Source organism: Strigops habroptila, chromosome 6 (assembly GCF_004027225.2).
Source record: "Strigops habroptila isolate Jane chromosome 6, bStrHab1.2.pri, whole genome shotgun sequence".
Classification (NCBI taxonomy): domain Eukaryota; kingdom Metazoa; phylum Chordata; class Aves; order Psittaciformes; family Psittacidae; genus Strigops; species Strigops habroptila.
The window spans coordinates 48,746,906-48,768,985 of NC_044282.2; the positions used below are offsets into that span (position 1 = coordinate 48,746,906).

Consider the following 22,080-nt stretch of genomic DNA (forward strand, 5'->3'; position numbering starts at 1 on the left):
CTTTTGAATTTCCATGCTTACAGTCTATTTATTTATGGAAACACGGGGTTGGGTGAACCACAGGAGGTTTAGGTTTGGCTCTGAATTTAGCAATGATCCCATATGTACTTGTAGCCAGAAGTTCTGCATTTGGTTCAGTGTTTGACTTGCTTGTGGGAAGAGTGTACATTTTCCAGTATTATTCATCAAAATAATCCCTGGAATATTTGGAAGATTGTGTGGATGTGGCACTTGGGGATGTGATTTAGTGGTGGACTTGGGTTTGTGGTTGAACTTGATGATCTTGGAGGTCTTTTCCAACCTAAATAATTCTATGATTCTATAAAATCTGTAAGTCTCCTCTGTTTAACACCATCTCTTTAACCTGAACTGTAGTCTTATCAGAACAGTATATGTAGGTAAGGGAAAAAAACAGTTGTTAGGACAGGGAAATATTAAGAAAATAGAATCAAATGATAGTTCATTTAATTTACAACTTTAAAATAATCTGTAATTTAACTGATCATTTTGAGCTTGTTTACAGGTGCCTGAGTAGGTACCACAGTGTTTCTAAGAGAAAGCTAACATTTGAGCGACTTGGTGTAGTGGAAGGTGTTCCTCCCCATGGCAGGGGGGTTGGAACTGGATGATCTTAAGGTTCTTTCCAACCCAAACCATTCTGTAATTCTATGATTCTATGATCTTTTCTGGTGTGTAAGGCTAAACAGTCAGAAAGAAAAACACAGACAAAAAATAAGGGCCATTGGAAACAGCTTAGTGCTTATAGGAGCTTGGCTTGCCCTGTTTTTTGTTAAGCACTTGTTAATACTTTTCCTAAAAACCCTTTTGTAAGCCAGTGCTGCATTTTCCATAGTGGTCTTCAAAAATTGCTCCTTTCTAATAAATTAATAGACTTTTTGAACTACCTTTCATGATTTTTATCTTAAGTCAAGACAGAAAAACCACTCTGTTCTCTACATGATTGTATCCTTACCAGTTACGGTAATTCATTGATTTATTTGTGTAGGGGAGAGTGAAAATACCTTGCTCTAGGGCTGTTTGTCACTCATTGGTTTCTAAGCTCCCAAAGGAAATATATTTCACTGTATTCAAGATGCTGTGCTCCATATGTGGACTTCTCAAATTCCTGCACTCTAGGCATGGGACATTCATGCAAATCTGAATGTCAGCGATACCTGATCCGTTGGCACATAAAATGCATGTGGAGTGGAGGGAGGCAGGACTGTGAGATGGGGCTCTACAGAGTCAGTCATCTACTGGCAACCTGGCAGACTTGCTAGATCTCTAGCTGAAGCATACTGAGACATCTTAATTAGAGCCAAATTAATTGGGCACCAAACTGAAGTAAAGGAACACATTGTTCTGGAGGTAACAGATGACCAACAGCTGTAAATAGGTTAGGCTTCTGGTTTACAAAGGGAAAATATAAGGAAACAAAACAATGGTAATATTTTTCTTCTGCAGATGGCAGAAATTGAGAAACCAAAGCCTGGTATTCTGTAATTTATGCAGTCTTTTTGCCTTACAGGCACTTTACACAGATGTTTATGGTTTGGGAATAAGAGATGTTAGCAACCAAAGATCTATCTCCAAAGAATGTGTCTGAACCAGCCACTCAGTTGCCAAAATCCACTTTTTAGTGGTACTGGAAAAAAGTCTGGGCAAGTATAAAACCACTATCAATGAGCATGAATGGCATAGCTAATTACTGGCATAGCTAATTACACTGGTTTTCCATTTCCTTTCTGCATAAAGAACAGATAAAGAGCAAGTTGCTTAAAATACCTGTCCCATTTAGTTACAGAGGGCATAAAGAGTGTATAAGGATTTTCTCCTGTGTAGGGCTTTAGATCTTACTGCTGAATCTTGCCTTGTATTAGGCAACACTGACCTTGGATTAGGCAAACAGCCTCCAGTACCACCTCTCAGAAACATTTGCTGACCCAGGTAAGAAACTCTTTCTAGTTTGAACTTATGAGAGCAAATCTAATAAAGTGTCTTGACCAATTTTCCAACACAGGAATGATCGAAGAAGTATAGAACTGGAGAGTGGGAAGTAAATAAATGCACAAACATGTAAGAGGGTCTGACAGAGCTGTTGAGATTTCTTGTATAAGTCTAGGCTCAACTTCCTAATCTTGTGCGGCCAAAGTTAATTACCTAAATTGGGATTCATGGAATCATAGAATGGTTTGGTTTGGAAGGGGCCTTAAAGATCATCTAGTTCCACCCACCTGCCATGGGCTTCCACTAGACCAGGTTGCTCAAAGCACTGTCTAACCTGGCCTTGAACGCTGCCAGGGATGGGGCATCCACAGCTTCTCTAGGCAACCTGTTCCAGTGCCTCACCACCCTCATAGTGAAGAGTTTTTTCCTAATATCTAATTTAAATCACCCCTCTTTCAGTTTAAAGCCATTTTCCCTTGTCCTGTCACTACATGCCCTTGTAAGAAGCCCCTCTCCAGATATCTTGTAGACCCCTTTTAGGTACTGGAAGACTGCTATGAGGTGTCCTTGGAGCCTTCTCTTCTCCAAGCTGAACAGCCCCAACTCTCTCAGCCTGTCTCCAGAGCAGAGGTGCTCCAGCCCTCTGATCATCTTTGTGATCCTTCTCTGGACTCGCTCCAACAGGTTCATGTCCTTCTTGTGTTGGGGGCCCATTTTATTTGTGTAAAAGTTTCCAACGCACTAAACACCAAAGCTCTTTATATAGGAAGAGTGCTGTTCTTAGAAAGCTGGTGGAAAGCACATTTGCCTTCAAAAGGACCATTCATGTACCCAGATGCAAATATAGGGTTCTTGAGCTGGCCCTTAGAAAAATATCCAAAGGGCTAAAGTTTCACAACTCCACTCTCCCTGTGCAGTAATTCACCCCTGGAGTCATCCCACTAAAACCAAAGGGACGTCTTTCAGGTTAAGTGTGAGTAAAATTCTGACCCCAAATGATGCGCCAAGATCCCAAGGGGACCAAGATCCCTATGGCACCCGGCTCAGGTTTCTCAGAGGATAACAGGGTAAACTGGCTAAGCAGTGAAGGTCTTGTGATATGACAAGACATGGAGAAAGGGGATGCATTGTTCAGCGTATCAGGCTGGCAAATCCACAAGCATTTTTAGAAAAGCTGGCTGTGTCGATTAAACTAGCCCTTGGGCAGGTCTATGTTTCAAGGCCAGCACTTGTGTGCGTGGTAACACGAGCTGACACTGACTCTGGTAGCACTGCAGGGATAGCATTTGGGTAAGAATGTATGATTCATGGCTGGTTCCTCTAATCTAACATGCACATGCATGCTTCTCTCTAACATCAGCCAGAACTAGCTCCTCTCTCTTTTAGAAATAAACATCTTCATTCTGATCAGAACAAGGAAATTTCCATTCCTTTTCTTCATTTTGAGAGCTCTTTCATCTCACTGAAAAGGCAAATGGTGAGCAGCAAACCCTAGAGTTTTCCCAGCTCAGACTATTTTTAAGGGGAGAGGAATGAATGGTGCTAATCTTCAGAGTTTATTTGTAACGTGAATAGAATTGGAAGTTTAGCAGTCTCTCATATTTTTAAGGGGCTGGTATTTGCAGCCTGTAAAAATACCTTGAATTGCTCCCTGTTTTTCTGTTATATCTACTTCTAGGTTTAAAACACAATGAAGTTAGAAAGGGAAATTTCTTTGCAGGCTCTCTGCAAGGTGACAAATACTACTGAAAGGTTCAAGGAGCATCCGCATCATCTGAACTTCCCTGTGGATATGTGGTGACTTGAACTATTTATTCACACAAAATGTGAAAGACTTCTGAGCTGTCCAGACTGTGAATTGGGATTTGTGAAAACGATCAGGCACAAAAAGAAAAAACAAATGTTACAATTCACTGCTCATAAAAGCCTGATGCACGATGGCTGTCCCAATTAGAGTTATATGAGAAAAATCAACTCTGTTTTATTGAAATAATGACAGGAATGATGATATTTCCAAGTAAAGTAAATCTAATTTTTACAAGGGTGATCTTTCTAACAGGCTGACCCAGAGTCATTAACCATAGGGCTGGTGGCTTCTTGCTACAATGAGGTGGACTCATATGCCGGTAGCCTGAGAGCTCAGGTTGCTGAGGAGCAATGAATTTGAAAGCCATACTCTTGTCCCATTGTTAATTAGGAACCTGGAAGCTGTAGGAGCCTACAAAACTGTCCAAAAGAGGCTGTGGAGCACTTGAGATCTGAGGAGGTGAAATCCAGGATTCCCACTATCTCACTTGTCTACTAGCCCCTCATGCGCATTGCTGAGGGAGTAGGTGAGGTGGCCAGAAGTGCATAGGTTGGAAACCTGCCTGGCAGGCTGGCTCCTGAGGGAACTTGCGTTCCATCATGTATTGAGAGGCCTCCACAGAACATTTTGACCTCTGTGAAACAATATTCCCTGGCATAAAAACATTTTGCTTGAGAATTTCTCTCCAGTTCTGGTCATATTGCCTTCTTTAAATGATTTTGAGCTGGTGTAATTTATATGTCTCTCATTTTTCAAGGCTAGCTCTAAAAGTCATCATCTAATTATAACACTTCTGAAAATTAGTAGTAATTCCAGTGAAGTCAGTAGAATTGAACTAATGGGAACCTGTTACAGTAAGACTCAAACTCTGATTTTGAAAGTGCTGCAGCTCTCAGAGCGACTTTTATTGGGACACCATGCCATTATGTAGAAGACAAAAAGGGCTATCAGGATATGAGAGTGCCATTGAATGGTCCAATACCTGCTGAAAACTATTGGCTGCAACATCTTTCCAGGTAATATATAGTGACATACACATGTACTGATGAAAATCTATTGTTTAAATAAAGTAGAATATATTGCTAAGAAACTTTGGAAGGCTTATTTCTGACACTTTATTAAAGCTAAATGGCACCGGTTAATAAGAGACTTCAAGGACAAGGTGATAATTAGAAATTAAGAAATGACTTATTACTGCAAAATTAAAATATGTTAACTACAGTTTGTAGTAATTAGACAAATTACTGGGTTTGATAGTAATAAATGCAAATAATTATAATTATTTGTAGACGGACAGAAGTCTAATCGTTAAACATGCCACGGATATTGGACACTGAAGAGTAATTTAACTGGATCCATCCTGCTTTATACTTGCTCTTCATTATATTTATTAGTCATTAGAAGAGCGTTTAAAATTATTTATGAAAGCATTTTAGTCCTATAATTAGGATTAATATTGAGTGTCACAATAATTGCTCAAGAGAAGTTAGAATAAGAGTGCTGTTTTACTGTATAAGCAGGAGTCAGCTAAACAGCAACTTCAACTATTGCTTTACCAGTTTAAAAAGTCTCATTTAGAGATTTAGGCACAGCTGACTTTTTTTTTTAATTTATTTTTTGTTTGTTTCTTTGGCTGTCAGAATGGAGGTGAGGACAGGCAATTCAGGCTGGAGGATCCAAGTGCAGATCTCTTTGGGATTCTCACCTAAGCCCCCTCAACATATTGCATTTGCTTTGCCACAGAGTATTATATTCAAGTTGAAACTAAATTTTTTTTTTGCTTGCAAGGAATGAAGAAGAAATGAAGGGTACACTTGTAAAGCTGCTAGAACTGCTGCTGCTTTCCCCTGTTCCTGCATATTTAGTGCTTGGGCAGCTGGGATGGAAGAGATCTGGTGGCAAGTTTGTAGGTAACAACAAAGCGTATGTGTGGAGGAAAGAGCTGGGATGAATTTTGCTGATAGCTGCTTATTTGCTCAATAAGAATTGGCTTCCTGCTGAAGAAGGATTGAGGGAGCTGTTTCTCAAAGTACTGCTGGCTGTATAAATCATCTGAGACATGCACTCACTAATAAATTGTCTGTGGTTTTGTGTAGGGAATTTAACTCAAGTGAGCAGCCTAATGATCAGGTAACAGCATCTTCTACTTGAATGTGGCATACTCCAGCACTGAGAAAGACATAAGTGTCTCTAATGATGATGACACCTGTCAGGAAGGTGGATAATCTGGTAACTTGTTCTCATGCCCATGAAAGTTTAGCAGTAACATAATGTAAAGGAACCTCAACCAAAGATACTGAGAGCATCCCCACTTTGATCACCCTCTGGGGTCTGGGACATGCAGGTGATTTGTGAATACAAAAGCAGGGAAAGCCACATTCCCATCAACCTCTACTAGCCCTTGGCTGTAAGATAGTGGGGATATATAGTAGTGGGAATATATGGTAGTGAAGATACTGGGTTGGCTCTTGGTCATTAAGTTACTCCATCATTATGAGAAAACTGCACTTGCAGCTGTTAATATTTATTCAACCCAAATTTAAAATAATTTTGTGATAAACTGATTTATATTTATGACAAAGGTACTATTTTTCAAAGACAAATACAGTGTCCAGATGCAGCTGAAACATTTTAACATCTGTGAGCTTATACACATAACAATCATTAACATCACAAAGTAAAACCTTTTCTGCTGGCACAGTGTTATAAGGCAATGCCTTCTCACTATTTTAAAGAAATTCTCTCTTTGTTTTTTTTTTTTTTTTAATTTTTTATTTGTGTTTTATTTATTATTTGAATGGCACATACCGACCTTTGAGCATTCTTGGATCTTTTGCCCTATCTATGCTAATTTTTGTACCTGCTTGTAAAATCTTGCTGAAATTAACAGCAATCCACCTGCATGGTACTGTTTGCAGAATCAGCATCTTTAGTTCAGATTGCATTGTATTTGACTTGATTGTAAACAGCTTTAAGGTTTGGTTGTTTTGGTTTTTTTTTAACTGGGCAGGGTTTTTTTAATAGATTGTATGTTTTCTAATGTGACTGGACTGTTCTTTATCTAGTTTCTTTAGGTTTTTTTCCCATGTGAAATATATTTATTTTAAACTGAAATTTTAACTACCATAGTGAATTTGAGTTAGATCAGGTAGATAAAGTCAGATGATAAAACATTATCACAGGACACATTGAACCACATTCTTTCCCTTTAACAGTTACTTCCTCTTTTCATTTCACCCTTACATGTGTAAGTAGTTTAGACAGTAAAGGCAGTGTGATAGAGATGGCTGAGTCCTCAGAAAGAAAAGTAGGCAAAATTATCAGCTTTGATTCTTGGGCAGATTGCTCCTGCTACCTTGACTTGCAGAGGTGCAGAGGCCTCTCTGTGTGCTCTAGTCACATTGAAACTGGTTGAATACGTTAGCCATGCTCTGATCACCAGCTTGTGCAAGCACATCTTTTCATACAGACATATCCTGCCACAGGCTATATCTACCGATGATCACTTTTTGACTTTATTTTGTGCAGTATGAGGATGATTTTTGACATTCACAGATTTAGACACACAATTTCAGCTTTATCTGAGATGAGTCAGCTATCAGAGACTTCTAAATCTCTCCATCAGGGAGGCCCAGTGCCAATTTTGTGAACTTATAATAGGCAGCAGCTGGTGGCCTGGGTCTCAGCATCCGGACCTTGCCATAACATAACTACTACTGTAAATACTACTGATAATATCCAGCTGTGAAAGCCAGGTCACTGCAGCATAGCTCTGCTGGGCCATTCACTTGATTGCAGAGGGAAAGAGCCAATGCGATGAGGTTACTGCAGGCAGCCCTCATCCTCCCAGGACAGCTGTCCTTTGCCAGCAAATATCTCCTCTGCTTTGCATTGGTGGCATGATAAATAGCCACATCTTTTGCACAGATGCATTTAAGGTCTAATCTTGTACAGTTCTCCATTTTCTCCAGGGAAAATGTCCTCAGGAAGAGAAGCAAATACTGAATCTAATAGCTTTACTATTGGGTTGGCTCAGAATTCTTTTCCCCTTTTCCTATTTAACTTGGGTGTCATTCATGAATGTTTACACTGAGACTTATGTTGTTGGTGTGGTTTACATTCAGCCATTAGTATTTCAAAGAAACTTGAATCTATTTTCACTTCCCATTTGCATCGTGGAAAGATCAATGTACCCCATGGGGGATTTTCTGCTTCTCACCATGTGTACAATTTTTTTTCTTTTTGGAAAAACCAACACACAAGAGAGGATGTGGAGATGGTTCTGTAAAAAGAAACCAACAAAATAAGCAGTTCCTTCTACTTTATCGCTGTAATTATAGACTGCGCACGCAGGCCTTCCTACTCTTGCAGATTATTTTTCAACATAGATCTTCAATCACATTTTAAATTGAAAATAGCAGTTAATATGAAATATAAAGTTATGTTTTTGCAAGTCCAGTGTTAATTTTCAATCAGTATTCTTAGCAATAACACATCTGAAGAGGCTGATCTCAACCTCTGGCTTCAAAATATTCCAAGTGAAACGCCTCGAATCAGCATCTTTTATGTATGCCACATGTTATGTTGGATATTAATGCTTAAAAATGCCCTGAGCTGGAGCTTCTGAGTATATCTGATATCCATAGATAACATCTGATTGAAGGTGGTTATATCAGGTCTGTGTGCTATGTAAAAGTACATTTAATTTGCAAGACACCTTTCCACCAAGGCATGTTAACCCCTGATATAAACTATATCTTAAATACTAACAACACACCGTCTAAAAACAGTGCAGTGCCACATATTTAGATAAAGTGAGTATTTCTTTAAGGTTGGGCTGAAGAACAGGGAATTAAAAGCAGAATGTCTCAGATCAGAGGCCAGGGCATTCCAGATACCAGCAAAAATAAAGGCAACACCTGTCGTGCAGAAACCCCTGCAGCACGGCTTCATCCCAGCTTGCAGGTTGGACTCCTGGCAAGATCTGTGGGCCCTAATCCATGAAGCTCAGCATATAGCACAAGAAATTGTAGCATGATAAAACAACTGGTCCACCATTTTGATTGCAGTAACTTCCCTAAAGCTTTTCCTGGCTTTGTTAGACATATTTTTTATTTGGTTAGTAGATATATTGTACAGTGCTAACCCAAGCAAAGTACATATTGATTCCAATCACTGAAATATTAATCAGAACTTCCTATTATAGACTGTTCCCTCCCCACATAATTCTAATTATTTTAACTTTATATTGACATTTCTTAGTTGAACGCCTTTGAAAACAAAACACTTCTATATCCATAAGGCACTATAATATCTCTTTTTGCGTTTCTTTTTTTTTTTTTTTTTTTTTTGTCTGGTACCATGAGCTTGAAACGTATTCTTTCTGGCATAAAAATCGAAAAAATCTGAACAGGATATCACATCTCATAAAGAAACTATGCATATTACACAAGGTTTCAAATGTAGAAACGGATACTTGCAAAACTTGTGTCTCAAAATGTAACAGAAGCATTTCAAAACAGCAGCAGCTGCATGCACCCGATTTGTATTTCCTCAACATCATCCAGAGGCAGATTTTTACAGAACTGGCTATAGTGTTTGCAAAAAATGTATGCACTTGCTTCTAGGTAGGACACATTACTGTTAGGTACTGAAAAGCTATGTAATTGATTCCAACTCAAAAGATGAGACCTTCACACAACCTTCAGGTGTTATAGCGATAATTTTTTACATGCCCGGTTCATTCAAGCAGAATCTGTTACAGTGCTGGAAATCACCAGATGGTGCTGTTAAAGATAGCCATGCAAGTTCTGCTCAAAGGAATACGTAGTCAGTTATGCTTTGGAAGAAATACTACATGAGGAACGGTGGGGGTTTTTAAATGGATTTGCTTGCCCATCAGTTAACCTCACTTCTGATTTCTGTTTGATGTAACCTGTACCCCAGGTACTCCACAGCACCAACGATGTGCTATTTCTGTGCTATGAAAATGCACTGCAGAACATGTTTACAGAAGTGTTTAGAGGGTGGGAATATTTAGTGGCCCATGTGTCTGCCAGGGCAGCCCAGTGAAGGTGTTGGTTAATTGGTCCCAGTGCAGATGGACCACTTCAGGTAGGGATCTGGCTTAATGTTTGCTCTCTCATGTTTGATCTCACTGCTAGCACTGAAAACAAAGGGGTTCAGTTAGCTCCAGTAAAAGTGTTGCCATTTTTTTCTAATGTGAAACTGCCTAATTCCACAATACCATTTTATATAGACTACTGTACTACCTCTAATGCTAAAGACTTTTAGACCATATGAATGGGTCATATTTAGACCATTGTCCTACAGTAGAAGTGCTTCACAGTTCACCGCTGGCTCTTTGAGCTATCTTTCCCTTAAACCACTTAAAAAAAGTTGTAAAATGCAGTTCACAGTTTATTCCTGCTGGGGAATTCTTATATCAACCTCTGAACTTCCGTATTTCTGGACTGAGAAAAATGGGTGCACTGTTTCTTCTCATAAACAAGTTGTTCCCATGTTCTGTGGGAATGTTTATATCTAAGAGCGCTCCATGTGCAGGTGGTGACCTGCAGCAGTAAAGTACTTCCCACTGCACCCAAACTGACCCTTTATTTGTTAGTTACACTCAGCTTCAAACTGGAAGTTGTGTGTCTTCAGTTGAACAGTATTTCTAGTGGTCCAAAGAATGAATCCTCAGCATCTGAAATTAGCTTTTCAATGATCTGCTCCAACGCTAGTAATCTTAAACACTCGGAACCTACATTTACAGACCTACTTTTGTTCTGACCTGGATTATGTTTAGCAAATATGTCTCAAAGTCCTGGGGTCTTACAGCAAAAATAGTATGTACTTTATATAGTGCTTATTTAAGAAATTCAAAGTGTGTAAAAAAATTAGAGCAAATTCAAGAATTATCCTATCTTATGAAATAACGTTTCATTGCAGTATTCAGTTTAGCAGTGTGTAGACTGAGGACGTGTCATGTTAAGGATTATGAAGAGACATAACAAATCTGAATAAGCTGTAGAGTCTTTATTTTCAAGCCTTTTCTCTAACCAATACCTATTTACTGGGATCAAGCTCTGTGTAGAATTCTGATTGCTACAGAAAGCAATTTATTTTTAGAAGAAAACAAGCTATTAAGCTTTTTTCTTTATCCTGTTCACTGTAGGAAGTGGTGAACAGAGTTTATAACTTTGATAATGAATTTTTGTAAGTGTTTTGCAAATAATTGGTCACAAAATGGGATATGGAACACACAGAGCCAAAGAATAACTCTCCTATTCCCAGAAGTGAGATGTTGAAAAGATTAAGGTGTGTGCCCCATGTGTGACAGGGAAAAATGAGGTCAAGTCCCAGTTCAACATACCAGAAAGTCTAGATGGACTTTCAAGATCTGGTGCTTTACCTGGAAAGAAGATTGATATATTGCTATAAAATTGAATTTGATGGACTGTGTCAAAGAGAAGGAAATTGAGCATCAATTGCCAGTAGTGGGGAGGATAGCTAATTCGACATGCTTACTCCAGAATGTAAGTACTGAGTATGTGGACTTTATTCATAGCAGACAAAGGTAGCATTTGCAAAAAACCAGCATTTATTCTTGAATAACAGCAGGCATGTAGGAAATTAACTATAAATAGAGCTATTCTAATAGAGCTATTCTGTGCAAACTGTCCCTATAGGTAACATTTAATAGTCAACTTTCTTTGGAAAATTGGCAAGATTTTTTCTGAATATCTAATTTTTCCTCAGAGAGAGAGAGATAGAGGTATGTAGAGTATCCATTTCAAAATACTTAATGCTGCACTGATTGATGGCTCAATGAATGCCAATGGAAGCAGTGATTCATCCATGATTAATTTACATTATTTTTTTACCCTTTATTTGTACAACTATAGTTTAAAATTGTTATTTATCCAAATTATAGTAGCAGCTAGGCATTTCTCTGAGGATCTGAGCACTTTCATGCTATCTGTTGTGTCAGATGTAGTTAAAAATTAGATTAATCATGCTGAAAGATTCACAATTAAAGCATAAAATTGCACATATATGGTATGTGAGTTAAACAGACAAATGGAGAGAAGGTAAGAGAGCAGTGAAACAAACATGATCAGCATAATAAGTTGCATCCTTTACATCCCAGCTGTCTAGCCTTTGTGCAGGACACAGAAAGCCTCACAGCAGAGGTGAGCAGGCAATTAGAAGAGGGTGATTTAGTGGATCACAACTACTGAAAGCAAGGAAGGGCAGAGGACACCTGGACACAGGAGACATACAGACTGAACACCTGACAGAGCAAGAAGGAATGCTGGTAGATTGATACAAAACAATGTACTGCTTGTTAAACTGTTGTTTCTTGGAAAAAAAAAAAAAGATACTAATGGAAAGCAGCTGGATTTTCAAGAAAAGATTACCAGAAGAAGAGATTCACTTTACCTCATCTCTGATATTTAAAAGTTAGGTTAGTTAGAGCTGGACAGCCATGTCCAGGATGTAATTCATCTTCTTCAAATTAAGGATCTAGGGTGGATGGAATTAATCACCATTTACAGTCACCTGTTTCTTTTCACTGACTATTGAAGCAGCCAAAATGACCAGTGTACACTAGACGTACATCTAGATATGATAAGGAGGTGAGATATATACTCTAGATGAAGACCCAGCATAGTCTGTTAATCATTGTGTTCATAGATCTTGTATTAGGACACATCTTTATCTGCCCTATTTGATACTTGGGTTTGTTGTATACAAATGAGGAATTCAAATTCTGTAATTCTGACATAACTGAATTTGTGTGTGATACGAAGGTGAAGTAAAAAATTGTCACACATGGCCATGGATCTGGGAGGCAGCCCAGGGTCTATATGTCCATCCTTTCCTGCTAGAGGTATGAGTGTCACAAACCTTTTAATAAAGTTGTTGCTTTATTTGGAGTTACTGTTCCTCACTCATGTGAATTTCTTCTTTCAAAACCTTTTCTTAGATAAACAGTAGGAGATTCATCTTGATGTCACAATATGACCTTTTACTTCTAAGATAAACTCCTTCTGTTTCAAAACAGCTGAGTGATTCTTATGAAAACCTTTCAGAGTCAGAACCACAGCACAAGAAAAAAGTACTGCTCTGAATCTTTTCTGTTTAGGTGAAAGAAATAATTTATTCTAAACTATATCCTTTTGGGGATTGTGACTGAAAGTAGAAATAACTATTGGGGTATCAATAGATTTAATGGCTAGCAGACTGCTTCAGTCTAGGCTAGGGCAAGACAATTTGAATCATGAGTGTGCTAGGCTGTGTCTGTAATATGACTTAGGGATCACCCTCTGGGTGGAGGACAAGTGACATGGAAAGACTTTCATTCACTTAAATCCTCTTTCCAACCAAAATCAGAATCACCCTTACTGGGGATAGTCGCTGGCTCACACTGAACCCTGACCCCAGTCTGGGTATTGCATGTGGGAATGTAAGTTGGCTTCAGGTGAAGACCACACATGGAAGTGTGCCAGCCATGCACCAGCATGGATCAGGCATGAGTGCTCAATTCAAGTCTGGGCCAGGTTTAATTTATTAATACAGATACAACAGAACTCACCAGGTCCATAATGACAGGCAGCTAAGTTATTGAGTGATGAAGGGTTATGAGTCAATTCCCAGTTTGTGGGGCTCAGGTGGAGTAGCAAGGAAGGAAAACAAGAACATTAAGAACTCAAAGACAATAGAATGGTTCAGTAGGAAAAGACCTACAATTATTATCTAGTCCAACTGCCAACTTTCCACCTGGAAAGTTTTCATAAAAATGTGTCTGTCTTCATCAAAAGAAAACCTTCCCAAGGGTTGATTTACACAGTGTCTTCCCTTTCTTCTCAGGCTGTGAAGAAACCTTAGTCTTGGCCACCTGGAGGCTGTTGATTTATTTGCAGGGTTGGCTGTGAACTTGGCAGTGGGGTTGTTCTGAGATCTCTGAAGAAAGATCAGTACACTTCATTTTGCCCTTCTCTGTGCCAGAAATGGTATAGGTAAAACTAGTTGTGGTCAGATTGTGCCTTGAATTTGTACTAGAGATTTCTCCTCTACTAGAAAACAACTGTAAGATCTGCAACATCAAGTATCACTTGAGAGGTGGTTAGCGCTGGTGTTAGAAGAAACAGAGGATAACAATTCATTGTCATCATCTGCTTTAAATATAGTGATACAATTCATGGGGACTCAACACACAGGATATTGTGAGAATATGGCCACTGGAGCTGTGCAGAGAGAAGAGAGGACTTATATCTCCTGCATGCTGACAGATGTTTCGTCTGGCTGTTTAACATTCAAAAGGCTAGGAGGTTTTTCAGAGTTAAGTCTTAAGACTAAAGGTGTCCTGAAGGAAAAGTAAGAATGCAGTGGTGAATTAACACTACATTAACCATTACTAAAATCACTGCAAGAAATTTAGCAAACTGGAGGGCAAATTCACATCTACGCTAAGAAACTTGAAGCAGCTCTGACAACATAGTGTCAAGCTCATTTTTGAGTGCCTGGAAAGGGATCACTGTAATCAGTTCCAGAAACCTGACTGTGGCTGTCAATTCTCTGCTTACAAACTCACACAGAAACAGCAATGTCAATGGATGTTTTCATGGGGCCCCAAACTAAGGTTCCAGGTTATCTAGCAGATCTAGTTATAGCCTCTGCAAGCTGGAGTTAAGGTACACAACACACAGAGGAATATCTTTCTGCTCTCATGATTCTTTGACGGCATGGTGAGGAAAGGTGCCTTCCATGAGGCTGTGTGAACATGTAATAAGCAATATTTGATAGAAGGCATGAATTTATTCATATGTAGTAACAGAGGAAGGGCAGCCACAGCATTGTACAGGTGCTCTGTGCCTGTGCTTTCTGGACATTAAACATACCTTTCAAAAAGCAAATCCACCCAGCTGCATGCTCTTGAACTCCATACAGAGGATGTTCAAATCAGAAACTCTTAATTTTCAAACATTTCTGCACACATAGTGGATTCATGTATGCAAAGTCAGGAATGTGCATGAAGTATGATGTTTCTGGAAATAACTAACATAGGTTCTCTCACCTCTTCTGTATCACCTCGGACATTTAGACTACTGACTTACAGGGGCAGAGACTTTATATTACCACATGATCCTCTAACACCAAGAAAGAAAGAAGTTTCCACTAAGCTCTTTAGACAAATATATATTTAAAAAACTGAGAAGCCATCCCAAACTCCACACTTCAGAGGATGCTATGTTGCAAAATAGCCAAAGAATCATAGCCACAGAGAGGCTATGGGTGCTGTATAACATAATGTAAAAAAGTGGGTACTGCCTCAGAGCTCATAAGGAGCAAAATCTCTGTTGGGTTCTTCTCAAGTTTCCCTTATGTATGGAAATTGCATCTTCAAAATGAAGATTGATCATTGACTGGTCCATAGTGAGGGTAGAGAGAGGCAATCTTGTGTGAACAGGAGAGCATGCAATGATCTAACTTTATTTTCTGCCTTGTGTAACAGAGAGCTCAGCCCTAACTAGGTCAAGCACAGTCAGCCCCACATATTGGTTCACAATCTTGGCTTAAAGGGACAACATCCTATGACATTCAGCAGGATTATTTGAAGGGCAAAATTTGAAGGTACATTAAATCAATAATAAATCACTGGAAGAGGTTTGAAGTGCAAAGCCCTCAAAAAACATGTTGAAAGTCCAGAAGGATGAAAACAAGGCTAGCTAAATAAAGATAAACTCGCTTCCACATTTATTTAGTTTTTTTTAACCTGTAAACTATTTTCAACCTGGAGGATTTGAAACATAAGACTAAAATCTCCTTTAGACAATGATTTACACCTTGCATACCAATAACTTGCTTAGAGTTTAAAGTGTTGACACGCAATATGTTCTGTCCTTATCCCTGGCATCAGATGATGTGCTGAAATGCAACATGCAGGCTCTGAAAGTTAGCTCAGAGCTCTGATTCCTATCAAGCAATGAGGTTATAGGAGGAAACCAGATGGAAGTTCTGCAGGTTAACCACAGACATAACTGAAATAAAACTCTCAGCAGCAGTGATGGTCCATTTTGATTCTATGCTTTTTAGAAAATAGGCATTACAAGAATAAGACTGCTGCTTGTGCCCACATCACTGCACATTAGTACCACTTCTATACAGATTTATATGGAACTAAAAAGGGTCAGTTATTTTTTCAATGCTGTGCCACAGATGGGAATCCTTTCTGAAGGATCTCAGTATCTGAGAATATATTAGTAAAACAGAGGGGAGAGGTAAGAGCCCTATGTTGCCAGTCTTTTGAGACCAGGGCAATTTAGTTTCCTATTGCAGAACAAACTTCAAGATCATCTCCCTGAACTCTCATGGTCAAGCATTTGATGGATTTAGTGGACTTGGGATGTACTTTATTACTCTTGAGTATTATTAGAGAAACTCCACATGGTTTCAAGGTTTCCTCAAATTACTGTACAGTTTGATGATGATTTTCTCTGTATTCAGTTGCTGGTATGATTACGTGTATATTGACCAGCAGCCTCAGTACCATAATGCCGGAGATGTAAGTTTAAACTTAAAATAAAAGAGGTGTCCAGCCTGAAGCTGTAATCATTGAGGTACAAGGGTGGAATGTGACCAGTGCTCTAAATGTAAATGGGACTTTTAACAGATTAAACACACAGAAGTCTGTTTTGTAAGCACACAGTCAAAGGTAGTGGCAACAGCTGCTAACTCCAAAAGAATGCAGAAAGCCCTTGTATTCTGGCTAGTGCTGTGAATCTGATGCTGGTGGACATTCATGGCACACATTCAAAACAGGTCCCTGTAATGCATCTGAAAGAGCTCTGGGCTACCACAAAGCAGGGCATGCTCATTCTTTTACAAACTACCTTTATACCTCCTTCCCCTCAGGAATAGCTTTGGCTTCACAAGGTATGAAAAGAAAATGAGAGAATGACCCTAAGGTGGTGATATAATTAGCATAAATGAGAACAGAGTTCACAGTGTCGTTTAAGTGAGCTTTCCCAGACTTGGATGCTTGGTGGAGTTATTACAATCACATCTATGTTTTGGGAAGGCAATGGATTCAGAGAAGCTCTGAGTCCCTTTTTTTTTCTGGATTCCTGGAGTCTACAAAGGTAGTTGTTACTACTGGTAAGGAAATACATTCGAGAGAATTTCAGCAGTGATTAGTTTATGGTGATTTATTTGACATAATTTCCAGGTGCCTGAATTGCCATAGATTATGGAGGTGGCTTCACTCCTAGCTGTGGTAAATGGTGGAGATAAGACTGGAAGCTCTCTGAAAACTACAGAGCTCTTCCTGAGCTCTCTTCAGTGTTAATATCTGGATTCCATAGACAGCCAGACCTATTCTTTCAGTTTCTTAGATGGCTTCTTCCTGTAACATTTCCTTTGCAACATACTCTTAAAAGGCTGCCAGCCCTAAAAGAAATTCACTTGCTATTCTTTTACTTTGCTAAGAGTTTGATGTTTTCTCTAGGAAGAAAAGCATATTAGCTATCAGCAAGTACTGAAATTCCTACAGTTTTTGTTGCTGTTCTATAGTGAAAGTCTGATTTAATAGATTTCTTTATGATGTTCCAGTGGGCCTTCATTTAGTTTCACTGTCACACAGGAAAGAGTAACAATTAGATTTGCCTTTAAGAGCTTTTGAATGGTTTCTTCTTTAGCTGTGTTTTCTTGCATGAAACCTACTTTGAAGGCTTTTTAAACTGTAGTCTCTTTCTGAAGAGTTTAGTATAACAGTATTCTGAACTTGATTCTGTGCAAATTGTGTAGACGTTTCACTTACTGCAGGTGAAGAGTCCTTTTGATTTAAACTACTCCACAGTATCCAGACCCTGAAGAATTCAATCCAAAATACCTGGATTCTAGGAGCCTCTGTAGATTGTGGTCATGATTGAACAGCTGGGTTTTACAGAACAAAAGTGTCATAAAACACAGACATTTTTAAAGTTACAGGATGTCATAAATGTGTCTGCTGCAGCCTTCCTGAATAGCTCCACCCATAACTGAAGTACTTCAATCAAGCAATATTGATGCTTAAAGCTAATATTTCATTTGAAAAAGTTGTTAAAACTTTTTCTTTAAAGGAAAATTTAAAAATTGTGCTATGTCTTTAGATCCTTAAATAACTTTTTCCAGCCATTTTGGCTTTTGGAATGACAAAAAAAATTTTCAACCGGGGGGGGGAAAAAAAAAAAAAAAAGCTAAAATATTGATCTAATTTCAGAATTTTCAAATGGAAGTCCAAAACTCTTTGAACAGTTACAGTCCTGGGTGTGATAGAGAAGGGGATATCCAGATTCTTACATGTCTATTTTCTGTGCTTTTTGGAACTGCAGAGCCAGGTGAAGCCGGGGGAACTTTGATCAGGTGGACCCTTAGCGCTGAAGTGTCCAGAATTGGAGGTAGCTCTGAAACATGAGGTTTGAAACACTCCCCAGATTCTGCAGGGCACCAAAAGAAAACTGATGTGCGAAGTGTCTTATGCACCCTTCATGAATCCATCACGTATTGATAGTCAGTAAAGAAAGTTTGAATGGAAAATTTTAACTAGCTCTTACAATAATTACACTTACCCTATCTTATAGACCGCAATTCACAGCAAGGCTATAACAAAGAAACAGCATTTGCATCAGAAGGTAGCTATTCAGGTTTCATTTTGTTTGGAACAGACTCATGGCCTGTTTTATAAATTCTTATAGTCAGACCCCGCCTTCTATCTATGTCTGAGTGGTTTTAGGTGATTGCACAGTGATGTTGCAAATATTTTTATCATGTACTGTTGCAAATGTAGTTACAGAAACAAAGGGAATACACAAACTGAAAAGATCAGAAGAGTATTATAACTGCATGTCCATCTTTCTGATTTTAGTAAATGTCTCAATGCAGAAGTGAAAGAGAGTCATCTTTCAAAGACAGAAAGAGAACCTGAATGAAATATAACTGCCCTGACCACAAAGCAGTTGCTCTGTAGTGGTTATTTAAATAAATATGAGGCTCACACTACTGAAGTCCGTACAAGAGATCGGCACGTTGTATAGGAGATGCACTTCAAATGGATTAAGAAAAGTAATGCTACCAGCACATATAACATAGACCAAAATCCAGGTGAAGACCACCCCAAAATAATGGAATTGGTTTTGCTTGGTGGCACAATGCACTATTTTGCAGTTCAGAAATGGCATATTCTCTTACTCAACTGCTGTGCCCTAGAGGTACTGTACTGGGTAATGAAGCTATGCACTGATTTATAAAAAAATCTGTGTCTTTGCTGTTTCAGGGCCTGAATTTGGTGACCTGAAAGAAAAGAGCAAAACCAATTTGCTTTTCAGCACAGTAGATAAGGAGCCTGAACAACAATGAATAGAGACAGTAGATATGCTCCCACCCATTAGTGAGCCAGTGAATAACTGTAAATCCAGGAACAGCACATATAAGCAGTTGGTGTTTTGTTTCATTTAGTTATACATTGCTAGATAAAGTATATTTTTCAAACTGTTTAAAAAAGCTCTTTAATGAGATAGACGTATGAATATGTGTGTGCATACCTGTGCATTGCTACACACAACATGGTAATACAAAACCACACATAGAGGCAGAAATATGTAGTCACATAGAGTTCCTTTTGACTGAAAGTTTCAGAACTTGATAATTTCTTTTTTAGGTTTGACCAGACCCTCTCCAATTCAATGCTTTTGTTCAGCAGAAGACAGAAGTGAGAGGCTGAAGATCTACTGAACTATCCAACAGAAGCTAGTATGATGTCACCATCTGTGAGTTTGGTACAGTGTAACTTAATGTCGTGCACATAATACCCCATCAGATGATGTGACTCCGTCCTTGACCTTTGACTGGTCTCTGTAGCCTCATGCAGAAGTATAATTCTCATTTCATGGCCAACATCTAAGAAAAACATATTGTATCCCTGAAAAAAAAAAAAAAAATCTGATCATTTTAAACATGCAGGCTCTGCCATGAACATTCCTCAGTCAATATGCAAAGCAACGGCATTTGATAAAAGGCCATCCATTCTCCAGGCTGCTTTAAGATTAATAAAGACAACTGCTAGTGCCATCTATGGTGCTGAATGATGGTGGTGATACATTGCCCTACATGTCTCAAGATTATTTGAGGTGATTGACCAAAGAATATGGATGATAACATTTACCATAAACCTGAGCTCTCCATGGTTGGTACTTGCCTAAACCCTATTTCTGTTATAATGCACACTGTGCTATTCTTGTAAGTTACTGCTGCTGAGTCTTGCTTGCAGTACTGTTCTTGCTAATTGTGTATTGCACTGCTTTTCCTAACAATTACCTGTTTTAAGTGGCACCTTCTAATTCAAACTCCTAAACTTTGCACAACTAGGCACTACAGATTGCTGAATGAGTGAAAGGTTGCAGATTTGCCTGTCTCTGTGAGATAATGAAATCTCAAAATAGTGCTTGTAAAATAACAGCTCGCTAGCTGTTTATGAGATACATAAATTACCACTCATGGTTCATTTTGCAGATTAGCACATTCTGCACGTTATTCATTTTAGCTTTTGCTAGGAGGCCTGTAAGAATTCAGTGAAGTACAAGTAATATATTTACTGCATCACTAATCTGATGGTTCTGTTTTCAAACCCTCCTTACAGTGCAAAGACCAAGTTTTGAGGAAGCCCTGCATGTGCTGAAATTGAAGAAGTGAGAGCTTGACTTTCAGTATTCCTCCATGGGATGAACCCTCATTGTACAACAGGTTTTTTTGTGCCAATCATTAAGCACTAAGCATGAGTCTGAGTAAGAATTATTAATAGGTCACCTAGGAAGGCAATCACCTAGGACACTAGATTTTCTAGAACAGGTTATACCACATGACTGCAGAGGATGATGTCTCTGAGAGCACCACGACTAGCAGGCAGGGATCTGCTAACAATAGACTTGAACCTGCTGTCTTACCATTTTATTTAGTTAGAAGAAAGTGAAATGTGCTCAGTTAAAGGGCCCATCTTGTTTCCAGTATTAATGTCTGGACTAAGAATCATACAAAGTTATTCCAACACTGGTCTAGTTCCTTTCCTTCTGTTCCACCTTTTCTTCCGAACATACCTAAACCTCAAACATTCCTAAAACACCTGCAGAACCAGGAGCTGCTGTACTCAATGGTAACATATTTTTTTCCTATTACTATATGGGCTATAATTTCCTTTCCTAAGCTTCCAACCACTTTGTTCTGTGGGATCTAACTGATGGATAATAGCTATTTTCTTTACCCAGACATGATAGTTTGTAAGTGGTTTTGATGTTGAGAAACACTCTTACCTTTTCCATGCCTCCCAATCCCAACTGGTTTTCCCTACACTTCGCTAACAACAAAAAGTAAAAAGAAAATTTTGATGATAACATGTTCATTACTCCTATTGTTTCTTTCATCTGGACTGAGATAAAGAAAAAAACCAACAAACTCAGAGAGAAGATAGTAGGACATAAATGATGATATTTTTATTGCTTTGTCAAACCAATTTTTCACAGGGCTTGTTTTACTAGAATATGGCTATTTCACTTAAAATAGCACAAGCAAATTACTTTTTGAATCTGTTGAATATGCTCAAAGTTGCACATAAAATGTTCAGCTGTTTCAAGTTTTACCAACAGCACGAGCCCTCAGCTCCCAGGGCTGCCAGCCCCTGTCCCAGCAGTGCTCAGGAGGGCCAGTCTGTATCTCTCCAGAGCCATGGATCCTGTTGAGTTGAGCCCACCCACGGGCTCATGTCCTGCCCTGGCTTTGGCCCATCCCCATCGCCAGGGAGGTGCCTGATGGCTGAGATTGGGGCTGACCTGGTGCCTCATGGCTGCCTACTCCTGGCTGGGGTGGGATGGGCCTGACAGGCTGTGAGGATTTGGCAAAGTCCCATGTTAGCCAGGAGACAGGACAGGTGGAAACTGCCCCAACTCATGGGCCTCATGCCTGGGGGAGGGTTAGGGTTAAGGCTATTTCTTTCCCTTGGTTTATCAATCAGCAAAAACATTTTGTGAGATGGGTAGGCCAACAGCTGTAACACAGTACTCTGAAACTGGGGAAATATGCAAGGAAGTTAAAGACACAACTGTTCAGTGAGTTTTAACAGTAGTTCTGTTTATTTTACAAATTCTGCAGGCTTTGAAACCACAGATTGCCTCCCTCAGAGTGGTCCCGGGGTCTGTCTGCCAGAACCGGGAAGGCAGGTCTGTGTTTATGAGCAGACGACACCAACAGGAAGCCAGCAACTATCTCATCTCTCCTGACACCGCAGTGGGAGC

The 22,080-nt window shown here is 39.1% G+C and overlaps 1 long non-coding RNA gene across 1 annotated transcript; it reads left to right on the top strand.

The window, feature by feature from the left end:
- The first annotated feature begins 1,744 nt into the window (after positions 1-1,744).
- On the top strand, positions 1,745-21,161 carry LOC115609886. The gene is made up of 3 exons (XR_003992032.1): positions 1,745-1,947; positions 19,458-19,566; positions 20,436-21,161. It is a non-coding gene; the product is annotated as an uncharacterized LOC115609886 (long non-coding RNA).
- Positions 21,162-22,080: the final 919 nt, after the last annotated feature.